The sequence below is a fragment of the Helianthus annuus genome, chromosome 15 (assembly GCF_002127325.2).
Source record: "Helianthus annuus cultivar XRQ/B chromosome 15, HanXRQr2.0-SUNRISE, whole genome shotgun sequence".
NCBI classification, from domain to species: Eukaryota; Viridiplantae; Streptophyta; class Magnoliopsida; order Asterales; family Asteraceae; genus Helianthus; species Helianthus annuus.
Window position 1 is genome coordinate 16,920,806 of NC_035447.2, and position 14,830 is coordinate 16,935,635.

At 34.0% G+C, this 14,830-nt stretch overlaps 1 long non-coding RNA gene across 1 annotated transcript; it reads right to left on the minus strand.

Annotated features, from left to right (window-relative positions):
- Positions 1-445: 445 nt before the first annotated feature.
- On the minus strand, positions 446-833 carry LOC110909448. Its single transcript, XR_002575371.2, has 2 exons — positions 762-833; positions 446-671 (listed from the first exon to the last, which is right to left on the minus strand). It is a non-coding gene; the product is annotated as an uncharacterized LOC110909448 (long non-coding RNA).
- Positions 834-14,830: the final 13,997 nt, after the last annotated feature.

The following is a 14,830-nucleotide window of genomic DNA, read 5'->3' on the forward strand; positions in this document are numbered from 1 at the left end:
TGGTCCATTAATTTAAACAAACCTATAATTCTTATATGATAAAAAAAATGGATATGTTACACATATTGATATCCATTTGGTCATATTTCAACTTTATTTTCCTAGTATTCTCTTTTGATTGGTATACCAAGTTTCAGTATCGATACCGTAGCTAAACGAATTGATATGACAATATTGATATCGTCCGAATTCTCGTCGCAACGCACGAGAAATTTTTGTTGTATTTTTAATTAATAGCTCATATAACTTACCTATTTTTAATTTACTTACACATTTAAGTATGCTAATAAAATTAATTCACTTTTAATTAACACATTGTAACCTCTCTTTTGTTGAAAGTGTGATTTTTTTTATGAAAAGAACACAAATGTTTGCACTCATATAGAACCATAATTTTCCTTTTCATATAAGAATTGATATGACAATAGAGTAACAAACTTTAAAATTTAATAATCAACAAAAGTCTTATAGATGGTACATCACATCAATTATCCTTCAAAACAACTATCCTTTATGAGTTACTATCACAGGAGGGCAGTTATCACTAAGACACTCACCATTGATACAACCACAGTACCCACAGTCTCCGCACCATGGTGTACAACGATAATCGTTATCACAGGGTCGTGGTAGATCACTAGTTCGAACTGCCATTGTCTCGAACCTCATCCCTTCACAAATAATTGGAAAACCCAAATATTAGATTAAACATAATAAGACGTACGTAGAAATTTAAGAAAGAGAAATATGGTTTTACTTACCGGATGAAATGAGAACAAAAACCATAAATAAAATCAAAGCTTGTTGTGTATTCTTCATTCTTTCTTTTGTTTATATTTTTCTCTCCTAACATAGATGATACATGTCTTTATATATACACACAAACATATTAAGAATCTTACCTTACATAAGATATTAGATATTTTAAATATTTAATACGTATTTGCGTGATGAATTAATATTAGAGCTGTTAGAATGATACATGTTTGCCTTTATTGTGCTTCCCGATGTAACTAGAAGGATATACATTCGATGTAACGTATAATTAATACATTATTATTCCTTTAGAAATATATACATTCGATGTAACATATAATAAATACATTATTATTCCTTTAGAAGGATATACATTCGATATAACGTGTAATTAATACATTATTATTCTTTTCACATTAATTAGTAAAAAGGCCCGCGTGCGTTGCGGCGCTGGTACATCGCAAGCATCGAATCAATTAATCCAAACGTTATGTGTTGCGTTTATCATATGATAACGCGCATTTCGACGTATCCAATTGGACTCAATGTAACCTATATATGTATTGTGATTAGATCAAAACATAAGCTAAATCAAATTTATACCGTACACTCATAACGTATTATACGTGATCCGACTTATACATAGAAAGCATAATAGGTATAAAAGAAAAACTGACATATGTAATCAAAAGAGATTAATTAAAGCTTAAAATAAAGAAACCAAGTTTGACTCCACTCGGTTCGGAACAAAATTTACAAAATGTATATAAAATATGCACGAAAACGTATTATATTTTATCTAAGTCGTTTCCCAAAAAAAAAAAGTTACATCAAAACGTCGAATAATTCGAATTTCTACCGACACGTAAATAAAAATATAGACGTAAAAATGTTTTTTTAAACGAAAATGTATTATATTTGAGTTGACCCGTTTAAAAAAAAGTTTTTGTCGAAACGTAGACCAACTCAAACTTATACCGACATGTACATAAAAATATGCACGTAAAAAATTAGTCTTTTTAAAGTAAAGGAACAATAGTGGTAAACAAAAGAAATTAGCGAACGGAAGTTATTGACGGAAAATTTAGTAGAATACTTAAGGTTAAAAACGTATATTATATATAAAATAAAATCCCTACTTTTTTTAAATAGTTTTTAAATTACAGTAAAATAAAAGGTTATTAATTATTATTCTAGAACTTTAACCCAAATTAATTTGTTATTAAAATTCGTTATTATTTAAATTTTAAGATAGAAAATATCAAATATATATTTGTTGAATTTGCGGGTAATATCTTAGAACCTCACAATTCCTTTTGAAATGAAGTATATAAACAATAATTATGCAGAGGGAATATAAACAATGCAGAGCATCAAAACATAAAAGATGAGACCTGAAGGGCAAATGGAAAATAATCTTGAGGGACATAATATGTAAATTTGAGGATTGTCGGTGGAATAGCTACTGACTTTCTCTTTTAAGATAGTATAGAATAGATGTGAATAATACATTTCATTTTAACTTTTACTAACTTGTTAAGGCCATGGGGTATGGTTCCCCCTTCACCGATGTCCACCTATATGCCACGTCACATTTTTTTTCCATCTCATCATTTTCCCCCACGAGTGGGGTGTGATTCCCCTTCTAATTTTTTTAATACATAAATTATTTATAAATCTATTGTATTTATAAATAGTATTTTTTTAGCATAAAAATAACTAAAGTATATAAATAAATTCTAAGGTGTATTATTTAAATCTAAAACAAACTAGAGGGGTCTTTTTAAAACTAAAACTAAAGTTGAGAAGTCCTCTTTAAAACTAAAACTAAACTTGAGAGTGCTTTTTTGAAAACATCCACCTTTTTCATCTTCCACCTTCTCCTTCTTCAACATTCTTCTTCTTTAACCTAAAAAAACAAAGTAAATAAAAAAAACAAGCATCAACAGAGAGAGAAAAAGAATGAAGAGAGAGAAGGGAGAGAGAGAGACATGGCTTCGGAACAATGGGGAGTAAATCACCAACGGCACCGATCCGTCTTCGGGGGGAGGGGGGCAGTGTTCCCGTCGAGGGAGGAGCTCCACCTCAACTCCCCGATTCGTTTGCCGAGCCCACACCCCATCGTCTAATTTAAAAGACTTCTATAACCCAATCTTGTTTTTGAACAATTAATTTCTTTAATCCCCTGTTGTATGTGGGACTTGAATCCAAGACCTTCCCTTCCAAACCCAGGTGTTTTAAAGGCTTTGTCTTTGCCAATGGACCACCACCCCATTGGTTCTATAACCCAATCTTTAAATCTTAACTTTATCTCTAAATTTATATGGAAACTACATTGAATTGGTATATTATGAATCCCCTACTATATAATTATATCAAATGAGATATGGGGTGTTTTTAAGAAATGATGATTTTTAATTAAAGTATATGAATAAAGATAAAAAATAGGATTTGAATGCTCTTATCAGATGGTGTTGATACGATGTCTAAAACATTTTAAATCTTAAACTCCTTCTTTGTAATGGCTCTTTTTCTCTTTAACTTTTGAACAGATTTGTAACTTTTGTAATAATATTTTATACCATATGTTTTTTAACAAGTAACATATTTTATGGGCCTTTCTTTAAAAAAATATATTAACGTTTAAAAGTTAAAACACGCCTCCACCTATACAACTTTGTCTAAGTTTAAACCTGGGTCTTCTTTTAAGTGGCTTTGCTGGACTACAACCCACGAGACATTTATCTTTTTAATGCTAATGACCTTGTGGTTTAGTACTCTATATGTTTATATTTTGCAATTAGAGGTTGATTAGGTGGTATTTAAGAGCAAACAAATTATTGTTCAAAAAAAAAATTAATGTGTTGTAATAAACCCATGTTTATAAACTATTTGATATTTCCAACTTAAATGATTTTCACCATTTAATATAGGACTGGAAATTCTAACACGAACATGATAACACGACATAAACCTACACGAAGTTATCATGTTTCGTGTTTGACTTTAACAGGTTTCGTGTCTAAAACAGGTCGACACGATAAGACCTTAACAGGTTTTACATCTAAACAGGTTAAAACCCGTTAACCTATTAAGACCCGTTAAGTACATGTTAATAATTAAAAAATAAAACAAAATTATATGTGAGTGTGGACATGGGGTCATCAGTAGTGGACCTGTGATGAATTATGCACAAATCACGCGGTTCTTTTTCTACAATCCAAACCCTAATTTTTGAATCTCTCTGACAAACACCACAATTCCCAATTCGATTCACAGCTTCCCCAATTCGATCGTACTCGTGTCTTAAACAGATCATACTCGTGTCTTAACAGGTCGTGTTCATGTCTTAAATAGGTCGTATGATACATTGGTAAGTTTTTTCATGTCTTAACTGTAACACCTCGTAAAATCATGTCCAATAAAATCAAGACACATGTCATGGACTTTAAACGTTGAACGAATTGATTACGAGGGACTAAAGTTGACAAACGAAGAAAGTATGTGTGTAAGAGGATCCAAGGTGTCAACATATGAAAATTTTGCCTTTCAACGACCCTACACGATGTTTGTACCTTTAAACGAATAAATCATGAATCGTATGAAACCGTTGTGGAAGAAAGTGAAAGTTTACAAGACGCGGGGGTTAAATGTGTCAACATGTTTAAGTAATACCTCTAAGTGACCTTTTAATAAACCCGGAGCCTTGTAACGATTATTTATGCTCCCAAGAATAAGTGATAAAAATTTCACAAGGTTTCGATATCGTATGAGATGAATACGTTAACTTTCGTAATTAAGGGGTTAAAAGCGTCAACAAGGCAAAACTTGTGTTTTCGGTTATCATTTAACGAAACCGGACCTAACGATGTTTGCTTATATCTCATGGATCATCAAAATATAAGTTATATGAGTTAAATGTACCTAAAATGAAAGATTTTACGCTTTAGAAGGTCCAGGGGGTGAAAGTGTCAAGTTGGAAACTTGAATTGCTGGTAACCAGGGTGGTGGCGTCGCGCCACGGAGTCCCCTTTCAGCCGTGGCGCAACGCGACGATGATATCTGGGCAGATTCGATGCACAGGTGCAGGTTCTGCACTCTTCTTCACCATTGCATGTTTATTTCGATTCTAAAGGCTGTTGCTGGTACGGTAAAACTCCCTAAACACATGTATGCTTCAGATTTTATTAGGGGACACCTGTAGCAATCCAAGAATCATCCAAAAACCTATATAAAGGGGCAAGATTTGGCAGCATTTCTCATTTGCATGATCAATTCATACTCTCAACATTACTCCCAAGTTTTGAAGCTTTTTAATCACTCTCCGGAGCATCCTACTTTGGAAGGAAGCTCTATTAGTCTCAATCTTCGTGCTAAGAACTCTTGTAAGTGTACTTAGCCTCTATAATTAAGTTTTTGTTAGTATAATGACTCAAAGTCAAAGTTGACGTAATTCTGCTTTGACTTAGTGATTAATCACTAATGGTCCAGCCATTATTCAAATTGAAAGTGGCTATGAGTTGGTAATTATGTAGGTAATAAACCCTTAAAAGGGCACCTATTGATTTCCACTCTAACTTGGTCAATTGTCGGGTCAAACTTATTATTAAAAAGTCAACAGAATCTATTTTTGCAAATAAATTCATAACTGATAATGTAGAAGTTATGGAACATGTTTAAACACTAAAATAACTTGGTAAATAATATAACAACGTGTTTAGGCATGTTCAACCCGACAATTCTGAGTTTAGGTTATGTCCGCAACCGAAAGTCGCAAAATTAGACTTTTGCTTTGACTTTCGGTTCTGACTCGATTAGTGTAACACCTCGTAAAATCATACCCAATAAAATAAAGACACGTGTCATGCAAGATAAACGTGTCATGAAACCCGGATCAAGTAAAAGATGTAAGGTAGGATTTAGAAATGTCGACATGTTAATTAATACCTCTGAGTGACCTATTTATAAATCCCAAACCTTAATATACTTTATAACCATCTAATATATTCAAATCCGGTGATTTTAATGAAGTATAATCCAATTTGCATAAGAAATGGATCCTATGTTCCACACGACAAATTCCTTTCAAAAGCATGCATTAATAAGTCCAAGAGAAACTCATGTGCTTAGCAACACATGCAAGGACATGCAAAACCTGTCCCTATGGTCCCCTCCAGCTAATTATAACTGATGATTCGAGCTACAAGAATGCATGGTAAAGACCTTAAAGTTTTCAAAGATTTTGTCTTCTGATGAAAGCTTACGGACCGCAAAGGAGGTGCCTTACGGTCCGTAAGATGGCGGAGCTGGGCGGTTTTTATTTAAAAAGCGGATACGGACCGCAAGGCCAAGGGCTTACGGTCCGTAGGTCTTGTAACTGGGCATCTCAGATGAAGGTCGGTTACGGATCGCAAGGGCAAGAGATTACGGTCCGCAAGAGGTGCTTACGGACCGCAAGGCTTCTTGCTTACGGTCCGTAAGACTGTCGGTGGCAGCAGAATTTGGACAGCTGCCTGTTCAGCCTGTTACACTGCCTCATTAGCATGGTATTCGAATACAGGAGTGTGGCCAACAGATTTTCATGCATAGGGACACATGGGGATCATCAGTGAACACTTGTAGACTATGTTGGCATGATCTTGGACACTTAGGATCACTATATAAGGAGGATGAGTTGCAACCATTTTGTTTGCTCATTCAAAACTCACCTCAAGGTTTTCTCTGAAGTTCCTGGAGCTCAAGCTACTTCTATTAAGTTCCCTAATCATACTTAGGACTCTTGTAAGTGTCCTTAATCCTCTTTAAGTCGGTTTAGCTTAAAGTCAAACCATCGTAATTAAGGTTTGACTTCGTGATTAATCAAATTTGTCCAGTCAAATCTCGAATTAAAAATACCTATGAGTTGGTAATTATGTGGGTAATAAACCCTTAAAAGGGTACTCTCTGATTCCCACTCTAAATAGGTCAAATGTCGGGTCAAAGTTAACTTTAAAAAGTCAACAGAAAACTTATTTTCAATTAATGCATAATTAGCAATGTAGGATCCATGCAACCTGTTTTATCATTAATATAACTTGGTAATTAATGTAAGAACATGCCTAAACATGTTCACCCCGACAATTTTCAGTTTAGGCTCGGTTCGAAACCGAAAGTCGCATAGGTTGACTTCTGCTTTGACTTTCAGTTCTGACCCGATCTAGCATAGTTTAGAAATGCCTTAGAGCTTTATTAGGACCAGGTTTCATATAAGTATAACTCTCTGAGATTATACAACTTGGTTCATTAGTTATCTAAATCATTGCATGTTTCCGTTAATTGCTTAAGTGTTGACTATTATGCCCTTTTCACCTTAAAATGTGATTTTTGACAAAGTAAAAGAGTAGAAACCTGCATTACTGATTTATAAATGTGTCCCTATAATTTAACATCAGTTTGAGGTCTAGATTAGGAGTTATGCTCATTAGTGTAAATAAAAAGCTTTTTAGTAATTAAACGACATAATTAGCATATAGCCTATTTAAACCCAATTTTTGATATCAAGCTTTTTACCCACTGATGTAATATAATATTTTGGGATTTTTGGAGATTTTTATTTATTTTTAGGCTGAGCATAACTTAGAGTTCTAAGCTTAATTCGGTTATTGTCGGTTTTGCCCTTTTGGGCTATAAAATGAGTTTTACAAATCCTCTTGATACCAAACCTTTTTCTACTGATCTAATATGATAAATAAATTATTTTGAGCCTTCTGGAGTAATAAAAATATCAGCTTTCCTTTGAAAACCCGGAAATGGCTCCAAATCGCCTTTTTAAGCATTTTTAACGTATAGTACGTATTAAAACTATTTTAAACATAAAGGTTTGATGTCTACTGATATATTCAGTAAATTTTTTATATTCTAACAGTAAGCAAAAGTTTTAAACTCAGGTTTCCAATTTTGACCTTTTAGGCTTATGTGAAATTACCAAAATGCCCCTACGGTGCTTAGTATGGTTATAATTAATAAATTTCACATATATATGATACCCTACTGTTATAACTTATTAAATTAAGTATATTTACTGATTAAATCAGACCTGTAACTCAGATTATCATTTAAACTCTTTTATAACATTTATAATGACCAAAATGCCCTTACGGGGCATAGTTTGAGTTTAAAATCATTTTGGGTATAATAGAAGATATCTTACTGATGTCACAACACATTTAAGGCATATTAACTTAGGAAACTTGTATATGATTCATTTGGTTACCCGTTACGCATTACTCGCGTTCGGATCAGTTTATGTAACTAGTTTGCATAAAATGACCAAAACGGGTCAAACCTTATCATTTTTGTCTCAAAATCCAGAATGTGTTTAGTTTACCCATATTAAGCAAGTCTTCAACTTGTCGGGTCTAAATCACATTCTATTCCGGTTTTCGCTTCTTCATGCGTTTAAACCGTATCTTCCTTTAAAACTAACCAGTCTAAGCTTAGGCTAAATCAAAGACCCGCTAGGAATCTAATAGGTTATTATAAACCTTCGTTCCAGAATAGGAGATCCGGTAAAAGCTACGTGCACTTACTTATTGTGATTATTACTTGCAAAGGTAAATACTTTTAACTTATTTTCCCTATACGGGCTTGGGGTACGGTATATAAAATACCGTTTGGTCGGGCATTGAATTTTTGATCGTATGAAGGTTAATTTATTGATGTGACCCGTTTAAATTGTTTTGTTTGCTTAAACCCTTTGGGGGGTTAAGGACCATGTCCCGGATATCCTTGGCATCATTTAAGAAATGGCCATGACCTTAGCACACGCGGGTGTAGGCGTACACCCGCCAGTACATTTATAAATAATAAGGTATAACCGCCGGTTTCAAGAATAGCTCGCCGCGGGACTATATCATGTGGTGTGTCAATTAATCTTTAACCCGGTGTTCAGACCGGGCTACTGAACGTATAAGAAACATGTAATTCTTTTACAAGTTTATATATGAATAATTATCCCAAGTTATAAAATCTTTTGTGCCATGTGCATTCAAATCAATTTTTAAACATTTTCAAAATGAGTCAGTTAAATTGTATTTACCAGTGTAAACTGACGTATTTTCCCAAAAAGGCTAAGTGCAGGTACTACTCGTAATAGGCTGGCCTCTCCTTAGCATCAACAGAAGTCTCGCAAGCTTAGACGCCTAATGTCTGTTGAACAAAGTTTCCTCTTTAATTTGATCCGCCTGCGGATCTGTTTCAAGTGTTTGTGATACTTAATATTACAATCTTATTTGGTTGAAATAAATCTATCTTTTGCTTCCGCTATGCATTTATAATTTGTGTTGTTTTACTATGATGATATCAACTACGTCACGATACTTCCCACCGGGCCCACCGGTAATACGTGGAAATATCGGGGTGTGACAATTAGCTTAGTTTTAGACATCCCTTAGGTTTCCTTTAGGACCATGTTACATGTTAGTATAACCCTCTGAGATTTATACAATATGGTTCTTTTGAAATCTGATTCATTTGCATATTTCCGTTAATTGCTTAAAAGTTGACCATTATGCCCTTTTCATATAAAAACGAGATTTTTGCAAATGTGAGAGGACAAAAACCTTTATTACTGATTTATAAACATGTCCTAGAAATTTGACATCAGTTCTTGGTCCAAAATAGGAGTTATGCAAGATATCGTAAATAAAAGCCTTTTTAATAATTAAATGGATTTTCCACATAAATCATATTTAAACCCAAATTTTTACACCAAAATTTATACCTACTATTAAGATATAATATTTAGGGATTTTTGGAAATTTTTATTGAATTTTAAACTGATCAAAACATGGAGTTCTAGTGTAAATTCGGTATTGACAAAATTGCCCTTTTCATGGATTAAATGAGTTTTATGAATCATTTTGATACCAAACCTTTTCCTACTGATTTCATAAGTTAAATAAAATATTTTAAGCCTTATAGACTGATCAAAATCTCAGCTTTCCTTATATAACCCGAAACTCGCCAAATACCAAACTTTACGCTTTTTAAACGCATAGTATGGGTTAAAACTATACTTGACACTTAAGACTCATTATCTACTAATGTTTTAAGTAAATTTCTATACTTTAACAATAAGCTAAAATATTGAACTCAGATTTCCAAATTTGACACTTAAAGCATATGTGAAATGACCAAAATGCCCCTACGGTGCATAGTTTGGCTGTAAACGATCAAATACACATATATATGATATCTTGCTATTGTAACTACTTAAAATAAATAGTTTTACAGAAGATTTTGGACCAGACCTTCAGTTTATATTTAAACCTCTTTTATAAACTATAAAATGACCAAAATACCCCTACGGGGCTTAAATCGATTTTAAATCCGTTTTGGGCATAATGAAAGGTATCCTACTGATATCACAACATATTTAAAGCATATTAACTTGTGAAACCTGCACTTGACTCAATTGGTTACCCGTTATGCATTTTTCGCGTTCGGTACGGTTTATGTAACTAGTTTGCATAAATTAACCGAAATGGGTCAAACCTTATCATTTTTGCTTCAAAATCCAGAATGTGTTTAGTTTACCCATATTATACAAGTCTTCATACTTGTCGGGTCTAAATCACATTCTAATCCGGTCTTCGCTTAATCTTGCGTTTTGAACCGTAAACCTTTCTTTAAAACTAACCGGTCTAAGTTTAAACTTAAGTAAGACCCGTTAGGAATCTAATAGGTTATTAAAACCTTCGTTCCAGATTTAGGAGCCCAGTAAAAGCTATTTGCACTTGCTGATTGTTATACGGCTGGGATAAAAATTATATTTTTGCTCAGGTAAATACTTTTAACTTAACTTCCGTTATACGGGCTTGGGATACGGTATTATAATAATACCGCTTGCTCGGGTATGAAATCGTACAATCGGAATGTGATTAAAAAGATGCATAACCCGTTTTAATCTGTTTTGTTTGATGCAATGCCTTTGGGGGGTTAATGACCATTCCTGGATATCCTCGGCTCATTATTAAATGGCCACGGCTTAAGCACGGGGTGTAGGCATACACCTGACAGTTGCGCATGTATAAACGGTATCTCACATCTCTTGTGGGCATATACTTGTGGTGTGTCAATTAATCTTGTCTCGGCTCTTCTAACCGAGCCTTGAATGGACGACAAACATATAAATCTGTATACAAGATTATTTTAAATAATTTTCCCAGGTTATAAAAGATTTTATGCTTCGTGCATCCAAATCAATTTTAAAAACACTTTTCAAAAAGAGTAAGTTAATTGTATTTACCAGTGTAAACTGATGTATTCTTCAAAAATTCTTGCAAGCTTTTGATGCTTAAATCTGTTGAACAATATTTTCTTTTAATCTAGATCCGCCTGTGGATCTTTTACAATCCTTTTGTGTAATATTTATGTTACTTTTAACTCGGTTTGTAATATTTTTACTTTAGACTTCTGCTGTGCATTGAACTGTGATTATTTGACAATGATGATATCAACTACGTCATGATACTCCCCACCGGGCCCACCGGTAATACGTGGAAATATCGGGGTGTGACATTAACAAGTCGTTTCGTGTAACCTGTTTATTAAGAGGTTCTTGTTTCGAAAATCGGACACGATAAGATTTCTTGTCGTGTTCGTGTTCGTGTTTACGTGTTTCGGGTTCGGGTTCGTGTCTTAACAGATCAGGTTGACCCGTTATACCTGCCCTAATTTAATATAATAGAAACAAATCTTGATAGGTCTGTGACCATGTATACTAGGGGTGTGCATGGTTCGGTTCGGTTGTTAGCATTATCCGTAACCGTAGCCGAAGTCATCGGTTAACCGGTTCGGTTAATTTGTCGGTTTTCGGTTCGGTTTGGTTAATTTTCGGTTAATAACCAATTCAAACAAGGGCTAATTTTTTTGCTTAGAAATACATGTAATAGAGGTATAAATACATGAAATAGATGTATAAATACATAAAATGGATGTATAAATAAATGAAATGGAGGTATAAATGCATGAATAGATGTTTAAATACATAAAATGAAGGTATAAATAAATGAAATGAAAGTATAAATAAATGAAATGAAGGCATAAATAAATGAAATAGAGGTATTATTACATGAAATGAAAGTATAAAACATAAAATACATGAAATAGAGGTATAAAAGCTAGAAATATATAAAGAAATAAATGATTCGGTTCGGTTAACCGATGGTAAAAAATATCCGTTAACCGACTTTCGCTTAATTCGGTTTCGGTTAATTTCGGTTCGATTTTGATGGTTTTCTGTTTGGTTTCGGTTAACGGTTCGGTTATTGCACACCCTTAATGTATACTGATGAATCACTTTTTGGAAGAAAATAAACTGCTATTGTTTTTAGCATGTTTGAAAACAAAAAGATGCTATTTTGGCATGTTGAAGCAGGATACTCGTATCAAGATCGGCTATAGGTCGGTTAGGCTTTAATACCATGAACATTAAGTAAAAAAGAGTAAAATGCTAAAACGGTCTCTGAGGTTTGGTTAGTTTTGCTACTTTAGTCCAAAATTTAAACCTTTTAAGTCTCGGTCCCTATGGTTTCAATTTTGTTGCCATTTTCATTCAAAATCAAAATCCGGTCAGATTTTTCAGTTAACATCTATTTTTTTTTTTTTGTCTTTTCCTCCCTTTTAATGAAGGGCAAAATGGTCAGATTTTTTTAATCTGTTATAATAAAACGTTAAAAGACCATTTTGCCCTTCATTAAAAGGAAAGAAAAAGACAAAAAAAGTTGGATGTTAACTGAAAAATCTAACCAGATTTTGATTTTGAATGAAAATAGCAACAAAAGTGAAACTATAGGGAGACCCATTTTTAAAAGGTTTGAGTTTTGAACTAAAGTGACAAAAATGTCCAAACCTTAGGGTCCATTTTGGCAGTTTACTCTAAAAAAAGTGAACTAAACTTTTCTCTATTTATTGTTTAAATATTATACAAAACCATAATTAATTAAATAAAGTATATAATGAGAAGAGTAAAATTCCTGGATAGTCTCTGTGATTTTGTAAAATTTCATTTCTAGTCCTCATTTTTTCAAAATTACATGTCTGCTCCCCGTGGTTTGATGACTTGTTACTCATATAGTCCCTAACGTGGATGAAGGTTAGTTAATCCAGTTAAGTTCATGTGAAATTACGAAACTACCCTTACTAGTGAAAATATAATAATTAAAAAGTTAAAAATATATGAATAAGATTTAAGAATATAAGTGGGGCCCACCACCCACCTCACCGACTTCATCTTCTACACTTTAAACCACCCACCATCATCTACATCTTTCACCACCACCACCATCTTCATCTCCACCTCTCACCACCACTACCAACCACTACTTCATTACCCTCCACCGTGACATCACCACCATTTTGATTTGATTTTTACAGTTAACACATCACCAGTTGTAACCAAACCTCCACAACTTCTCAAACGACCTTCCTTTTCCGGTAGCTAAATATACCACCACCGGTGACCTAAATCTCGGGTCGTTGCTTCAAGTAGGACTAAAATAGGAGATTTGAGATTGAAGAATGAGGAAGATTGAAACTTTAGAAAATGGTGGATGAAAGTGCAGCGAATCCGGAGTAGTAGTCGCCGGAAAAACAACGCAGGATCAGGATTCAAGGAATCAAACGCTTGTCGTGGTACCGGCGATGTTTGATTGAGTAGTAGCCGCCGGAAAAACAACGCAGGTGAAGGTTGGCCGGAACCCAAACCACGCATACTGTGTGTAAGTTATTATACTCTTTGGGTTAGTGATGTTTGAAATTTTGGCTCAAGATTAGTCAAATTAAGTCTCTGTGGGTGTTCTATAATTTCAATTGCAAATTGGTTCAAGAATGGATGTATCCAAAAATTGTTTCAGTGGATTCAAATGGAAAACATATCTGAATATATTAATTGGTGTTCAAACTAATCGGATTTTGATAAAATTCATACTCAGAATATAAACTGGTGCTCAAATTAGTATTTCGTGGATGTTTTTTATTGGACATGTTGGAAGGTGGATGAGGTGATGGTGGTGGTGGTGATGATGATGATGATGATGATGGTGGTGGGTTTGTGGTGCAGACAAAGATGGAAAGAAAATGAGAGAGGGGTGGGGTTAGACCGTGGGGTATGGTGGGGCGGGGGTTTGGGGTATGGGTTGACACGTGGATTATGGGGCACCCGATACTGAAACCCAATTTCATAGGGGTATGGTAGGCGTGGCTGGGTTGGCGTGGCCAAGCCACATCATTATATTTTTTTTAAATATATATATATATATATAGGGTAGGGATATGGTAAAAAGTGTTTAAAATGTGAGAAGGGAAAGAAGTGTTTTAAACCATTGGATATTTGATCTAATGGTTGAGATCAATAGGGTATAAAAATGTAAATTGTGTTTTAATTAGAGGGACCATATGTAAAATTGAAGGGCAATAGTGTCTTTTTCAATGTTTGAAATATGGTAACCGTAACCTACACAACCAAAAACACCTACATTCACTCCTTTTTCCTTAAATATCGGAATTAATGATTCACCTTAATTGTAGGGAGGTCTTTGGTTGCATATTCTTCATACGTTATCATAAAGAGATCTATAATCAGATTCATGGCGTGGTGTTCTAAAACAACAGGATAAATTGACTATGATTCAAGTCATGGTGTTTTATCTGGAGACATTGTTCATGGCGTGGTGTTTTAAACATCTATGATTCAAGTCATGGTGTTTTATCTGGAGACATTGTTTATGGCGTGGTGTTTTATCTATACAAAACATTCCCAGATTTTAAAACACCATGACTATGATTCAAGTCATGGTGTTTTATCTGGAGACATTGTTCATGGTGTGGTGTTTTAAACATCTATGATTCAAGTGATGGTGTTTTATATGGAGACATTGTCTAATCAGATTCATGGCGTGGTGTTTTAAAACACCTGGATAAATTGACTATGATTCAAGTCATGGTGTTTTATCTAGAGAAATTGTTCATGGCGTGGTGTTTTAAAAATCCGAAGACATTGACTATGATTCAAGTCATGGTGTTTTATCTGGAA